The 17,326-nt window shown below is 41.4% G+C and overlaps 1 protein-coding gene across 2 annotated transcripts in view; it reads left to right on the forward strand.

The window, feature by feature from the left end:
- Positions 1 to 17,326, forward strand: part of kdm6ba (lysine (K)-specific demethylase 6B, a) — an 82,161-nt gene that overhangs the window by 20,537 nt on the left and 44,298 nt on the right. Inside the window, exon 1 of one of the 2 annotated variants that reach the window (XM_044020811.1) lies at positions 16,212 to 16,715. The exons of the other annotated variant lie outside the window; for it this stretch is intronic. The gene's annotated coding sequence lies outside the window, so the exon portion shown is untranslated. Of the gene's footprint in view, positions 1 to 16,211; positions 16,716 to 17,326 lie in introns of those variants that run through there. 2 annotated transcript variants of the gene reach the window in all.

Genomic DNA, 17,326 nt, shown 5'->3' on the forward strand with positions numbered 1-17,326 from the left:
ATCTCACTCTGTATGAACTGCTTCGAAATTCTTGTCAGTGTCTTCAATTGTCTTTCCATTTCACATTCACCCACAAACAGTTGTTGTTCTTCAACTAAACCCCTCTTCAAGCATGTCACATTAATATTTAAGTCAACACAGATAAGATCTCCAAAACACATTAGCATCACCATCTCACTCTCAGTTATTTCACATCGGTTTAGGCAAGATTGAAACTGGAGTTTGGGAGCTATAGAATTTTTTTCTTAATTGCTTTTAGAGCTTTGAATGGGCTATTTCTTGTAGTGCATTAATGACATGTTGATGGTTCCAGATGTTGATTTTACCAAGGGAGGAATAACTCTGTTGTGTTCAGTGATTACATTTTTTTTTATGGTGGAAGCATATTTGTTTTCCTGATATCTGGAGTGTTATTTTTGTTTGTGTGACCACACGTACTGTATGTTCTGCCTACGCATGCACCCTGTAGCACAACACTTTCCAGGCCACTTGGTGGGGCTTTCTTGTGATTTTCTCAAGAGACAGTAAAGTAACCATGGAAACTTGCTTCAGGTTTGTGTGAGGAGGTTCGCCAGCACCTTCACATGTACCCTTCACTCTCAGACAATACAAGGAAATACAAATGGGAGAAAATTACTGAGTGAGAATTTGCTGCTACAGGAATGGAATGTGAGATTGACTATGCATGTGTGGAATGTTAGATTATATGTACACTTATTTTAGAATAAGGATGTACATGCATGCGAAAATGCATAGTGGTGTTCTGCAGACATTTTATCTGGAAAGTATAGGACCCCAGGTCTGAAACTAAGACATCACATTTGTCTTGGGGGAAGACTGAACAGCCGGTTCCCCTCTTAACACTTTATGTTGGACCTAAATTACACTGACCTCTGGCTGATTAGTTTTAATCATATTTTAATCACACACTTTAAAATTCATGTTTATTTAGACAATACATTTTGGAAGTTCATTCACACAAAATGGAGAAACAAAAGAAGTCAATGAAACATTAAAATATCAATGTATTTTTTTCTGGTGTACATTTGTTAATTGAATATGTCAAGAGTTATATTCTACATAGTCACTGTAGTGGTGTTCTGGAATGAAGCCATATAGAATTTTACCTCATGCAATTAAGAAATCCTTGCATACTTTTTGAATCTACAGAATAATTTTTTAGAATTCAAACTACTGACTCAGTTCATACTCTGCTGCTGAACCTCCTGTCCCACTGTACATTCACATGGTCCCCCACGTACAGATGTACTATCGGTTTTCCCATATAAACATACATATAGCCCAACTCAATACATCCCCTTCCCACACCCACACATAAACATCCCCCTCCCTCTGTGGTGTGTGTGTTACAGTGTGTCTGTCATCCTGTCGCTGTGTGTGGGCTGGTGTGTAGGCTCCACATCAAACCAGCTGCCTAACCAATAAAGGCTAGTGGTAGCCACCATGGCGTACACCAGCTAGCATGTATCACTCAGTGAGTGTGTGTGTGTGCTCCATGCTACATCCTCCACAACCACCCACGGTGTTCTTTTCAATATCTCATCACCCCCTTTTTTCAACTTTCAATTGTTTGCACTCCATTTGACTTTCTCCAACTTCCTCTTTCGTCAATACTCAATCAATTTTCTGTCATCTTCCTTATTTTACTTCTTCCTTTATTACTTTTTGCTTTCCCACCACTTTTTTTTAGTTATTGCTCCCTCTGTCAATACATATGACTCTCATCTCGACATGACACACACACACACAGGTTTGCACAGCTACTTCATCTGGACAGCCTAAACCAGGGGTATCACTCATTTAGTGAATTGGCTGGAGCAGTAAAATAATAGCATAATAACCTACAAACAACAAGGACTCCAAAATGTTCCCTTTGTGTTACATTTAATGACGTATCTTTTTGCAAAACATATTATGAACAACCTAAAATGTCTTGAGAAAAATAACAATATTCAACAATATTATGGCTAAGTTTACCATTTACATGTGTGCATCACAACTTACAGTTCACAGTGGCTCTACAAAGCCACAAACAGGCTCACATGATTAGATTCTACTGGACTGGTTCTAAACAAAGCATTATTCCTAACCTTAACCAGTCAATGTCTAACCCTAGAATTAAAAGAAGAATTTGCATCATTACAGGCCTCAGTTGGTTTCTGTTGAGGCCAATATCATGTGTCCTCAGATTCAAACATTTGTCACTTTATTATTTGCAATCACTTTTTATCCCATTCAGGTCAGGTTTTTTTTGCCAAAGCAAACTAAGGCAGCTCTGTTTTAGGATCAGTTTTTTTAAGCTGCTCAACAGCAGAAAGAGAGATTGACTACGGGGCAGATAACGGTCTCCTCTCATTCACTTTTTTCATGTTTCTCCATCAAGGGCATGCTGACCGGTTGTGGACTGACGTATGTTTGAGTGTGTGTGAGTGTGTGCACAGACTATTGTAGACAGAAGGGTGTGCGTTTACAGGGAACGTAATCTTTTTAATTCTATGCAGTGTTTGAAGTATTTCCTTGGTCGGCTCCAAACTTTAACATCAAAAGCTCAGGTCACCCAATCACCCTTCATCTCTGTGTCCTTCTCCTCCCATGAGCCCCCTCCTCTTTCTGTCTTTTCTTGTGATCTGGCAAGACTTGCACAGGAGTCTCCTGCAGATAAAGTGAGGGCAAGTAAGATTAGACATACTGACGCCTTTACACACACACACACACTCTCTCATGCGCAAGCACACACACACACACACTCTCACATATCACAGAGCAAAGATGCAGCACTTGCAAGTAATAGTGCAATGCATTAACAAACAATTAATGTATGCATCAAAATCAATGTGTATGGGAGCAGCTGCTCCAGTTGTTTCATCATCTCTTTGTAACCATGTTTGACACAGCATGCTATTTTTACCACACAGTCAGACCCACAATCCACTAGATGACTCACAAGTCACTATAAGCCAAACACACACATCCCTAGGATTTCCACTGAGATGCACGTGGTGATGAAACTCTCACACTTGTCCATTGCCCAAGTAACAAAGACCTGTTTTTCTCCGTTGCTATGGTATCTGTATGCCTGTGTGTGTGTGTGTGTGCGTGCGTGTGAGCGTGCGTGCGTGTGTGCATGCGTGCATTGGTGTGTTTGTGTGTCACGTGCCTCTCAGGCAGACACTGAACAGCTGCATGTGGTTTTTGTTTAAGTATCTGACAGTGACTGGCCCCTCTCTCCTGTCTGCACTCATGGGTGAGCCCTCATCTTCATTTGCCAGCTATCAAAGCACTGACTAAATAAAACATGTGTGTGTGCACTCACAAGTGCACGTGCGCGCGCACACACACACACACACACACACACATACACACACTCATGCCACATTCACTGTGCATACTACTTCTTTTGTATTTTGCTCTAAGAGGAGCCAGATGTGAAGTAACACATGCACATGCTTATGTTCCCCAAACTGGTGTGTGTCTGTGTGTGTGTGTCTGTGTTTTTAACATATGTGTATGTGTGTGTCCCCTTGTGTTTGCAATTTTCCTTTGTTCATGGGTGTTTCTGTAACTGTACACACGTCTGTGTGGTCATGCATTACATCTGCATACTGTACATGATCATAACCAAAGTCATAAGTGTGTGTGTGTGTGTGTGTGCATGTGCGTACATGCACTATGTCTCCTGGTTACGGAGCTCTATTTGTCTAAACCTCCTGTCTTTTCTCTCTCTCTGTGCTGACTCAGCTGATCCAGTGCATTTAATAGGTGTGAGTGTGTGTGTGTGTGCGTGCATGTGTGCGTGCGCTGCAGCTCCAGCAGTGTTTAATGGGGTCTGTGTGCTTTCTGGGCTCCCAATTCATGGCGTAGTCAGCCAACAAGTCTCTAAACACAGTGTGTGTGTGTTGTGATGATGGCGTCCACAAGTCATTATATTATATGTGTTGGCAGAGATATTCGAAAATGTATTTACTATATACAGTATACAGTCATTCCATAGGTTGCCTGAAAAGATGTGTGTGTGTGTGTGTCTGTGTGTTCGCACATGTGTGCATTAAAGTGTTGACCTTGTCTCTCATTGCCATTTCCCAGAAGGTTGATGAATAAATAAAGGCGTGACGCCTCCTCAGCCAGCCCCAGTCTGCTGCTAGCAAGACAGAATGACACTGACACACATATGCGCATGTGCACGCACATCTCTCTTCCACTTTGTTTCTATGGCTGTATTTGTTCAGTGGTATAATGCTGTTTGCTCTTCTCACTCAGAATGCCGCCTCTCTGTTCCTCTGCATTTACATGCATTTCTAGATCAACCGAAATTTTAACAACTCAGAAAAACACTACTTACATCTAACCCTGAGGATGACTGCCGCACTGCCGCATGCATGTACATGAACAGGGCTTCGTTCATACTTAAACAAGGGTGTTCATACATCTACCATTTTACAGATGTGTGCTCAATCTCACATTCCATTCCAGAAAATTGCTCTCATTTTATGTCTTTTTGAGCGCTGCCCGAGTTGTACATGTTTGGGTACTGGCAAATGTCCTCATATAAGCTCAAGTGAGTTTCCGTGGTTACCGTCTTTTTCATTGTGTCTTTTGACCAAAAAAGAGCGTGCAATTAACTAGAGTGGAAAGTGTTGTGCTACAGGGAGCCTGCGCTGCCAGAGCTTATGGCCCATGCCGAATCAAACTGGAGGTTGTGTAGGCAGTCGTCTGTATCGGCTTCATGCGGGCCAACACGGAAATGATTGGATGAAAATTTACGTTGCGTAGACCCTCGCAGACCTCTGTGCACACACAGAAGTGGAAAGTATGACCCAGGCCTTCGTCGCCATAAAGATGACTTGAATGCAAACACACACACTTTCCTCCACCCTCACTGTGTGCAACACAAGAGTGAGGTGGGAGTAGTTTGAAGATAAATTGCCAGACCACTGCTGAGGTCATGAGTGTCAGAGGTCCGTGAGGTTAAAGTTCAGGCCGGTCTCTGCACGTGCCCAAAGCAGGTGTCCTAGCAACCAGGCAGAGGGAGGAGTTTACTCATGCACAGTGGCAGAAATACATGCAAACAGTCAGAGTCAAACATCCAGATTCTCTCACACACACTAATTTAGAATCTCGCATTCAACACATGCCTCACCATATTGAACACAGTTGTGGGATTTTCCTTCTTGGTCTGATTTAGTGCTTTTGCGTCATTTGGTCGTCTCCACCCTTTGAAATTCATTCCATCCTTTAATTAGTACAACAAAAGGCCTCATTTGCAGAACGACATCACCCACTGTATATTCATCCAGTCTCATGACATGCAATACTGCAGTATGTGACAACTAACTGAAAAGCATATTTGCGGAAATTTTGTAACAAGAGTAGTTTATTTAAATTAGAATTTGTTTCTTTTTATAACTGAGTAATGCACAGTGTTAATATACTGAACAGATGGTGTTTAAGTTGTCCTTGTACAATTGCCTCCAGAAATTATTTAACTTTGAGCATCAGTTTACCTGCAATTTGTGATGGGAAATTTGGTTTGGTCATTTATTTTTGGACCCTAGTTTTGCCTGCATTGTTTACTTACCACAGACTTTTAACTCATAATGACTTGTTTGAAAATGTCTTGAAATTGAGTGAGAGTGCTGTATTCAGCATATTCAGAAGTATACATTTTTAATTACATTTTTGTCACTTAACAGTTTTATCATCTTAGTATTTGAATGTACATTTCCATTGACACTTTATTTTACTTTTTTAAAACATACTATTGCTAAATTTTACTACACATAGTACATAACAAATGGGCAAGTTAGATGTGGGCTTGCAGGTTTCAGTCATAATAATTGTCTCGACCAAAATGGACTTGTCCTTTTTGAGGTCAAGGTTGCTTACAACATAGCCAAACAGCCGCCAGCTATATTTTTTAGATGTAAAAGTCACACTGGCAGTTTAACTGCACAGAATCTGGTTTCAACAAACAATGCAACCTTGAGTGTGATTTTAAAAAAGGCAGCTCCACAAATAATGTTACACATGAGAGAGTGATTATTCACATGTCCTGTTTTATGAAGACATGACTGACTTAACTTAATTTCTTATGTGAGATGAAATAAATTTACTCACATTAAACAATTAAATATCACAAATGAGCAGATGTACTGTCTCTCCCATCTTTTTGTGATTCATTAGATGAGCAGTAGAAAGTGGATGCAGTTAATCCCTTAGTCCAGTTCCCCATACAGTGTACAGAAAGACCTCCTGACAACAGGGGATGAAGGACACAGCAAAGTATTACAGACAAAGAGAGGAAAGGCAACAGAGACGAGAGCATATGGTTTGAGGGGAAAGAGGAGGGAGAACGAGAGAGAGAGAGAGAGAGAACTAATTAAAGAAAATAGAGTTTTACTTGGGTGTTGATTCCATGAGGAGTTGAGGTCCCAGGTTTGTAAGATGAGGGGAAACATAGGAAATGAGGTAAGGGGAAGGAAACTAGGTCTTGATGCACCATATGTTCCCTATATCCTCCTCTTCTCTCTTACTCTTCCATTCCCTTTCATTTCAGGGTTTTCACTGATTTACTGCCAGAACCCATTGCTTTTATTCCTCATCATTCTATATTTCTTCGAGCATATTTACCAGCTGCTGCTGTGTACTGCAGGTTAAGTGAGGTGACAGTAGAAGCGGTAGGACAATTGCGATAATAGCAAAAATGAAATACCATGGTATGAATGAAACTGTCACAGAGAAGGCAAGGCACTGCACTATCACACATGATGTAACTTCATATTAAGGATTGTGATAATATCACATACCTTAGTATTAAGCCACTTTAATTTATCTCAGATAATATTCCTTTAGTGTGCCATAGTGTGCAGTGATTTGGATACAGTGATTGTGTGGCTGCTTGCATATGATGTGCATTACGGGAGTCTTAATAGCTTAAGTAGTGTGAGGGATTTATTGTTGCTTTTACGTTTGTAGTTTTAATTTTATTATTCTGTTTGTTTTTTAATCTTCATAAATGCTTGTGAATTTCTTTTAGTGTATTGGGTCTGACTGCAGTTTTGCAGTACAACACATTTGGTTGCGCAAGTACAATCGAAGTGTCTCTTTGCAAGGTTGCAGTTTATTGTACAGATTTGTGGGTACAGTTGTCTTTCTGCTAGTGTTTCATTCCTTCAGCACTGTACAGAAACAGGCCACGAGTTTAAAATGACATGCCATCTAAAAATAGATGCCAAACTCACTCACCCTTGCCTCAACATAGCACCCCACCCCCTTCCATCACTGAATGCTCCACCTCGTCATGAAATGCAAACTACTCCCACTCATTCCACTCAGTGGAATGAGCCAACTCCCCTGTAAATTAAAGAGAGGGGGGGCTAGTCATTGTTTTCTGCCAAAAAGGCATGTACCAAACAGGAGTGGAGCAGCATACAACTGAAAGTTAGATGGTTACCATCTAGATGACCAAAGGGAAGATGCTGCTTCTGTGTCACCAGGTTGGAGTGCCTCAAGGCTCCATCCCGGGGCCCCTCTTTGGTCTGTCTTTTTTCCTCTGGCTCTCTGTTGTGACTGTTTTCTTGTCTGCATGTGTGCCCATGTATGGGCCCTCAGGCTGTTGTCAAGCAGATCATGGGAGTTGCTGCAGTTGGCTCAGCTGTCTGTGTCTACCTACATAATTCCTAAAAAAGGGAAAGAAAAGAATTCGAAAAAGAGGCAGCAGGCAATTGGAGTAGGGGGTTTACAACAGAGAGATAGAGTGAGCACATTCCTGGATGTGCACAAAACATGTCCACAGGGGGAACTGCAAGCCCAGCAAGATTCATAGACTCCCAGCATTTTAAAATAAGATTCCCCTCCTCTCCCCCTCCCCTTACTTGTTCTCCTCCTTCCCCTCCTCCCCTTCTCCTTGGCCCTGGAGTGGTTTAAGCAAAGGGATAATCTGTGGAAGAATTCCAAAAGGCAGGAATCCAGGGATTATCCAAAGAGAAAAATAGCAGATGATGGAATATATCAAGTTTTACCTGAAATTATTGCTTGCGTTTTGTGCCTCGAGGTTTGAATTTGTGACAGAAAAGGCGATTTATAGTAAATTGATGAGATGATACACTGCCAGCCAAAATAGTTGTGTGTGTTACACTGTGACCACCACTCAGCCTCGACTGTGGCAGTAACTTCCAGACACACAGACAGTTTGTAGAAAGGAAATATTCAGGCTTTTTCTCAACATTTGTTCAGATTGAAGCATCCATTGATAAACAAGCACATTCTATCATATATTTATATTTGTTTGTGTCATTTTTAACATGTTTTCAATATATATTATTGAAATGTGTATGTGTGTGTGAAAATGTATACTTAAAGCACACCTGATGCTGGTTAAACAGGACCCAAACAAATAGAGTATGCCTCTCGTAAGAATGCAGCTGTAATAGCTTTTATCAGCATTAAATTTTAGTCGAGGTCATCTGGTTTCCAATTTAAAGTGTTTTAGAGATGTAACTTGTCAGACAGTAAAATCAGGTTTTACAATGGCAGCCAATTTCATCTCATCTAGGTCAGTCAAAAAATGCTGGTACAACAACGAATTATTGAGCTTAATTAAAATCTTAAGTATTTTGGCTTCTCCCTTTAATGGTCGCCACAGCGGATCATCTGCCTCCATCTCACCCTTTCCCTCTTGTCCTCCTCTGTTACACCAACTGTCCTCGTGTTCTCCTTCACAACATCCATGAACCTTCTCTGTGGTCTTCCTCTTTTCTTCCTGCTTGGCACCTCCATCTTCAACAATTGGTCATTGCATTTTACTTAACCTTCTTATAATAACAAATCAGGTGGTATTCTGATACAAGTTGGTAGCAGGATGATTTGAGGATTGAGGGGAATGATGTTACACTATACGTGTATGGCGGTGTTATTGTAAACAAGCTGCATGTTTAGGGCTTAGCTCCCTCTGTCCTATTTAACTGCTCGATAAACAGGCTTTAGCTTCAAGTACGATGATGTCTGATATTGCACCTTCTTACATCATGCTGGTATCTTGTTTATGTAGTTTGTCTCACTGTGTATTATTTGTGCGTGTCCATCAGTATTTCCCTGTGTGAGTGTGTGAGTGTAATGTCTAGTTTTGGATATCAGAGTTATGTAATGACACGGTGCCTATCTTGTTTGGCAGCTGAAATCTCTTACATAGTTGAGGTTGTTCAGTACATTGGGTTCTGTTTATATTAGAGTTTGTCTGTGTATCTTTTAAAAATGTGCCTGTACATATTCTTTTATGTTGTCTACAGGCTACATAATAATGAAGCCTCCTTTTCTACTCCATACAATATAAATATCACGTGATATAAACATCACGTAATCACATTAGTTTAATTGTTCTTGCTTGTGTTGTGTACATATTTGAAGTAATTTTGCTTCACAATCAGCAGTTATTTGCCATTATGGCCATATGCATACAGGTGATTGTTTGTCTATGTGTATTATTTCTTATTTTTGTGGTATGCTTGCTTTTTAGTTACAGACAACTCTTGGCCCACCCAGTCCATGCACATTGTGAGTGGACAGTAGTGGCAAGTAAGAAGAACAAGTGTGTTTGTGTGTGTCTGTATTCCTTGCCTAATAGATTATCGATGCACTACTGAGTTGGTTGGCTGCAGCAGACAGTGGAAATGGGCTAGGATTCCCTTGAGGAAACAAGATATCTCAAACGCACACACATGCACACAGCTAACTCACACATACTGTAGCTACATATATAGGCATAATGAGTTAGAAAACAGCTCCCATGCGCATGACTTTAAAGCATATCTTAAACACACACACACACACACACACTTGTGCACTATTGGACACACTGCACACCTGCTGGGTCTTTAGAGGAAGCTGTGCTCCATTATGCCTGTATGTGAAGATGAAAGGAGGAGAAGTGGCAAGCAGAGATGGACGGGGGGTGGGGGGGTAGAGGAGGAGCCCACGAGAAGGAAGCAGAGGAGGAGACTGGCAGGGAGGTGGTGGACAAAGAGAGAGCAGATGAGGAGGAAGAGGAGGAGCAGGTAACAGGAGTGATGGCCAGCTGGCCCCTTCTTCTCACTCACTCTCCTTTGAGAGAGGATGGGTGGAGATATCACATTGTAATGAAAGCCAAACAGACGGATAGATACAAACAGTGCACATACAGTACGTGCACAATGGCAGTCACACATGGCTGCACATACACTCTTTTGCTCCACTAGACAGATACAGTGGTTTACATCTCTTGTTGCCCTCTCTCCCAACTCCCAACTCATATTTGCATCTGACACCACCACCAGTGTGTGTCTGTTTTGTGTGTAGCAGTCATGATCTAGTCAGGTCTGACAGGTCTTACAATCTTGTACCAACAGACAATGTAACAAATCTTAACTGAGACCAGGCTGTTGAGGATTTTTTTTCTGGCGATATGGACAGACAAACATAGGGAGAGTTAGAGGAAAAGGCTTTAGGCAGATGATGAATCAGATGAACAGAGGTAAGAAAGAAATTAGGCGGGGTAAAGGAAAAGGAGGATGAGAGGGTGGAGAAAAAGAAGGAATCAAACTTGTGAGCCCTGGGGTTTTGCAGAGGGAGTTGAGGCCAATAGAGGCATGGTGATGAATTCAAATCTCGCAGTGCCAATGAGTTCACCAGTGCTCTGTGCTGAATCCATCCCCCATCACTCAACATATACGCTGCTGCTTTGAAGTGGTGAAATTTATGTCATGTGATGTTGATTTTTAAAGCTACTTCAGGGACCGCTGTGTGTAGGCAACTTCAAATGACACAGAAAAGGCAACAGCTTGACATTTAAGAACTTCTCCACCTTGACATTTTGCCGAAACCAGCAAAGCGCACACAGTATGTCAAACCAGACATCCACCGGTTTGTACCAACAGATTACAAAGACATCAGATAGACTGAGACAGAAATAATACTGAGCAAGACAGCAACAGTAAAACTCAACTGCACAGTTGCGTGCTTTAGCAGTTAATTACTCAGCCTGTTAAGGATACTAAAAGCTGAATAGTAATCTCAAAATTAAAAGCTTCTATTTCAGTAGCTCTTGCGTTACGGCATAGTCTGGAAAGGGTGTCGTCACCTCCCACTTTTAACAAGCGTGACCAATGGACGTAGTTAATAATGCCTCTGTAAATGAATTGTCTAGATCGACAACCAGTCAGACCAATGATCTGGATGACGTATGCAGAGCACAATGACTATCTAGTAATGGCGTCTAACACCTTTTGCCAGGAGGAGCTCTGTTGAGCAAGTTGCTTAAAATGGAAGCAACAGCTGAATTAAAAGACAGCTGCTCTTCGATGGCCACCATGTTGGATGTATACAAAAGCCCACCCCTAGCACTCCAGTGGTTTGTGATTGGTTCCCTCCTTTAAGAAATTCTGATGTTTCCCAACAGGGCGTCCTTCCCAGATGTGTCAGCAGAGCTAAATCAAATCACTGGCAGATGTCTGATTGAAGGTATACATTCACTAGTAGTTTGATCCCCAATTGCATTATGGTGGAGTTTTTGTCCATCTTGTGATGGACAAATCATTTTCAGTTTGTATCATGTTTACATATTTAAAGTCACAACTCTTTTTATTAAAGGTCTAGTCTAAGTTGGGGATTTTTCAACAGAAAGTAAATTTGTATTTAAAATGTTGTGTTTCGTCAACTTTGCTTAACTCCAAGTGGGTCCTCTTTCATGGAGGGAAAGCATTTGGTTGTTTTATGCTGTCTAAAGGCCACTGCAGTTTCTCACATGCACTTTGGTGGGAGAATGTGAAGCAAAATAATTTTTTTTTAGATAGATGCCACTAAATTATATTAGTGATTTATATGTAATCACTTTACCAAAGTGATTACATTTTGGTAAAGTGGGCTGGACTGCAGTATAAGCAGGTTACCTGATTAGCTTCGAGTTAGAATTAAGACGGGAAACAGGGAAACTTCGCAGAGACCTCAGGAATTTACTGCCCAACAGCCCAGATGTTCCAATACATTATTGAATAGTGCCATCTTAATGATTTGTATACATAAACCTTAATTCTTCTCTCTCTCTCTCTCCCTCCCCTTCTTTCAACAGCAGCAGTAAGAGAGGTTTTGATATTTGAAGGAGGGAGAGAAATAAGGAGGTGGGGGGCTGGATGAGACAAAACCAGTGTTAATTGAACAGCTGTACCTCGTTAAACATTAATTGATAATTAATCAGCTCACACAGCCTCTCACCCCCCTTGAGTTGAATATCTTGAATATATCTTTTAAGAGAGTGAGGGAGAGAGCGAGGGGAGAGTAAACTAAATTATTCACAGTGTCACAAGGGAAGCTTGTTCGATCGCAGCCTCCTGCTCCCTCTCTCACTTTTCTCTCTCTCTCCCCATCTTTTCACTGTTTCTCTCCCTCTCTGTGCTCCATTCAGCCCATTAATCTAGTTTTCTGCCTTTATCTCCGCTTCCTTCCCCTCATCCATCTGAGTTCATCCAAAGATGGAGTGTAAGGCAGTGAAAAAGAGAGATGTTACAACAAGGAGGAAGTGCCAGGGGGAGAATAGGTGATGGAGGATGAGGAAGAGAAAGAAGAGACCCTGTATCTTCTCTATATGAAGATAATCATGTAGAACAGGAATATTAGTGAGCAGAATGTGTGACTATATCTTCACTTTCAATCAGCGTACTTAAAAACTGTTAATACTGAGAGTACTCGCTCACAGGGACAAATGAGCTGTTGATTTTCTTTATTGACTTTGGTGCAGGGAGTGAGTAGTTTGCGAACTTTATTTTCCAGCTACAAACCCCTGTCTAAAAGCAAGAAATTTGGCAAACACATGCTTTCAAAGATAGAAGTCTAAAGGAAATAATTTATTGGAATGGGGGGGATTATGTGATACACTTTCAGGCTGTCTTTTTTTAATATGACATCATGAGTAGAAGTAGAAGGATAACCATGATACAAGCACTTTGGTTAAAGCTGTGTTCTCAAATTTGTTATTGTTTCTGTTCTATGTTTATCCAGCAAGTGTGGATGTACTGAGAGCATGCCACTGTAGTTTATATCCAGCATATGTGGCCACAGGCACTTTCTGTTCTGTAACATTTGTACGTGTGTGTGTGTGCATGCATGTGTGCGTACACTGTTTGTAGTAAACCCCATCTTACCTGCAGTTCATTTGTGTTTGGCAGCTACCCGGTGGTTGTCACTGTTATATAACGGTACAGATTACAGCAACTAGTATAACCTGCCATGCACTCACTGACACACTTTCTTTGTCTCCCACTTTCCCTCAATCTGTCACTATCTTATCAGCCCTGTCCACACAATTAAACACTCTCTTTAATGCTTTGTTTCCTCTCTCTTTTTTCTTTGTCCGCTGTTGCTTTCTCTTGCTCTACTCTCTTTATCTGTGTCACTTTGGCTACATCCCAGATTTCCCAGCTATTATTCACCCTCTCAGTGTTTCTACCTATTTTTCTTCTCTTTATCACTGTACTCTCCATCAGTCACATTTTGCCCTCGTCTAAGTCTCTCTTTCCCCTTCCTTTCGCTCTGTCTGGGCTCCAACTCAAATATTACAAATGCTATTGCCTACTGGCTATGGCCCAAATCAGCAAGGCAATAAATCAATACAGTGAAAGAATTATGTAATTTACCACCATATTGACTTGCCTTATTTTCTTCTCCTCCTCCTCCTCCTCCCCGGGTGGTTACCTTTCTCTGTTATCAACTCGCCTTGTTTTACTTTTCTGCACTGGCATTTTAGCCCTATTTAACAAGATACATTGTCAGAGACTTATTTACAGCCTTGGCCTTAGGGTTAGTTTTGCTTTGAAGACATGATATATACACTGGCATACAAGTTGATTCAGAGTCAGTGATCTTTCTTAAGCCTCTTTCACACTTAAATTAGTGGGTGGACCCCAGATTTTTTAAAACTGAGAGAAGTTTTAACTGTTTATCTGTTGTCCATGGGCAGGTAGAAAGGCGTTGAATAAAAACAATAAGAAGAACATGTCACAGCACACAAACATACAAAACAAATCTATAACATACTCAACAACAATAACAACATTAAAACACAACAAGGACTACACAAATTCACAACATAATTAGGATTATGTGTTTACATATGGAATTGCACTTATGACTCTGTGAACCAGTAACCAAGAAAGCCCTTCTCTCCATCTCGATACATATATGAAGTTCACATATTCTATGGAAGAAAACATTTTGAGAGTCTTAAATGAAGTAATCCTTTTTCTGAGGACAAATAGTTTGAGCAACTGGCACATACTCATCTGCTGATCTTATGGAAAGTCTTCAGTTTTACCTCCAGTGCTTCTTTCCCAGTATTCTGTTACCTTGCAGTTCTGTTCCTACAGTGAGGAACTATGTCTCCTCATGCCCTGGCCTCTTTACAGAGAGGGGGTGGGGGGGATGGAGCAGTCTATAGGAGTCACTGAGTGCAGGGATAGTGCCTATATTTTCTCCAGCCTATGCCCTGGTCAGAGAGTGCAGCCGCTCTATGTTGTATTTTCCATACCGTCACCCTCACCCGCCCTCTCCCTCTCCTTCCCCGCTTTCCGACTGTACTTTTTCTCTCTTCTGGAATTCCATCTTCCTGCACGTGGCTGACACTCAAGAAGGCATGCCATTATGTGTGTGTGCGTGCACACATGTGTGCATGTGTATGTGTGTAACCTCTTCTTGTTCCACTGTCCTATTCGTAAACTCAGTAGAAGTCAAAGTTACTGTGCCCACTGTACATTCAGTACATTTTGTCCTGAAATATTCAGTGAGGTAGAGACAAAAGATTGTTTTGAAACATTATAGGTTAGTTGTTCATTAGTCATACTCCCTGAGTTCCTAAAAACCCTTTTCACATTGGACAAAGACCCACCAACCCTCTTTAACATCTGGCTTTTGTCTGCAGTGGGAAAGGGTGCAATTGGCATTTATTGTTAAGTCAAATGATTTTGTAGTAGTCAGGGGTGTTTATCAGCTCAAGTCCCAATCAGCAGGGATGGACATGCTTATTTTGCCCCTTTCCAGTGCAATGCTGTGACACCCATCAAAATTGTGGATGTTGGCACATAGTTAGACAGAAACTTTTTTTTAAAACGGTCTGGAACCATGTGCATTGGAATTTTTTTTTATTTTTTTGAACAGTGGGTATGAAGTAATAGATTCTTGCAGTAGTTGCATGGAGTTTTACATGCATTGAAGAATTATTTTTCATTGTACACATTTTAATTCAAAGCAAAATCATTAAGATAATCTTTGTAAAAAATGTTTTACCAGAATTAACCAGAACTGACTTTACAAAGAGGAAACATCAGTAATCATTTAATCTAATCTAATTGATTTAATTTGCAACATGAATTTGATGTAGAAAATCCAGTCAGATCTAATCAAAACACTGACAAAAGTCACTAGATGAACTAACAGAGTTACAAACTCTTGCAGTCGTCATCTTGCATTGGATATTGGGCGTGGTACGATTGTTCTCATCATGCCACATGTTAGCAGGTTTTCATGCTAAAGCCCTTATCACATCTGTTGGCGTGAAGATCATGGTGTAATAAATTCACATCTGCACAGCAACAACACATGCTGTAGAGTTTAATAACCCTGATCGAAGGTTATCTGCATCTGTATTGATTTTCTCTTTTAATCATCAGTGTGTGCCCATTGTAGGTCAAAGCATGTTTCCATCATGCTTACATCACTCTAATGAAGAAAGAGATATCGAGGTAGAGAGTGAACACAGGCTCCTTCTGCTCTCCAATCCCATCTGTTTGACACACAGAGGGAGGGAGGGAGGAGAGAGGGAGGAGTGGTAGACGAATGAGAACGAGGCCAGATCAGGCTGAGGGAGGTGGGGGCGGTGGTGATGGTGGAAAGGGGAGGTGCTGTTTAGAGAAAGGCAGGGAATGAAAAAAAATCAGAGGGAGGCTGGCTGGGGGTTGGGCTCTGAGCCTGTGCATGTGTATGTGTGTGTGAGAGAGAGAGAGAGAGAGAGAGAGAGAGAGAGAGAGAGAGAGAGAGAGAGAGAGAGAGTAGAAGCAAATGTGTTTTGTGTATGTCTGTGTGTGTATGTGCGCGTGTGTGCTCACTCTGTTCCTTTCCTTTCTTTGTTTGACTACTGAGTGGGAAAAAAAGCGAGACAGAATATAGGGATAGAGAGGGAGAGAGTGTGAGAGAGAGAGGAAGACAAACAGAAGAGGAGAATCTAAAACGTCACTTATTTTTTAAGAGAGAGGTAGAAGGGGAAAGACAAAGAGGATTTCTATTTTGTTTTTTTGTTTTTTTCTTCTATTCTGTATAATAACAAAATATACATACATAAATAACAACAACAACAGTGCTGCATGCTTTTGACAACAGTGTCATATTCTGGAGCACTGTGTATTTAGTGTGTTGGCTGTGTGTGTGTGTGTTAAGTGTGTTGGCTGTGTGTGTGTGTGCTGAGAAGGTGGGGGGAGGCAGCCTGTGCAATTTAAAGGGAAAATACAAGGCTCACACAAAGCTGGGAGCGCAGGCAGGAAGGCAAGGCAGCAGGAAGGGAATAAAAGGAAAGGTAGTGGGAATCTGCTGAGCTGGCTGACGCTTTAACCAACAGCCCTCTTTTGGATTTTACTCCGCGGTGCCGACCCTGTGTCTCTGTGATCAGCCTGAGCCTGGCCACGGTAAGACGAGCTTCCTCTCCACAATCTTTCAGCTGTTTTACCGCTGCTGCTCTGCAGACAAAAGCAGGGGAAAGTTGCTCTGTGTGTGTGTGTTTGTGTGTGTGTGCAGATGGAGAGGAGCTAAGCTAAAGGCTGAAGCTAAGGCTAAAAGGCGTGAGGAATGCAGCACAAAGGGAGCTTGTGTGCTCCAGCTGGGGCTGTGTGTGTATGTGTGTGTCTTTGTGGACAGTCTTTAATGTTTATGTCACGGGGCTTCCAAAACTTTTGCATGTGAAGGATGCCCCAAAATAGCAAGCACCAGACTACATAGCCACTTTTTGAACAATGATCTCTGGAAAATTGTGCAATAAAGTGACTGAAAGCTTCAATTTTATTAATGTCTTTACACATACAGTGGCTCCCTGTGTGTTACATGAAAGCAAATTCATAAATGACGGTGTCATTTTAATGGGTAACCAAAGAAAACCCTGGCAAGAGGAGTGTTGAAGGTGCTAACAGCGGTTCATGTCAGAGCGCATTTAAATGCCCCTGAAGGCTCCACAGCCAGCTGGCTCCCCGGCACTGAAAACAAAACACAAAATATTTCATTTATACTTCTCTATCTCTTTGTT

The sequence above is a fragment of the Solea senegalensis genome, linkage group LG3 (assembly GCF_019176455.1).
Source record: "Solea senegalensis isolate Sse05_10M linkage group LG3, IFAPA_SoseM_1, whole genome shotgun sequence".
NCBI lineage: Eukaryota > Metazoa > Chordata > Actinopteri > Pleuronectiformes > Soleidae > Solea > Solea senegalensis.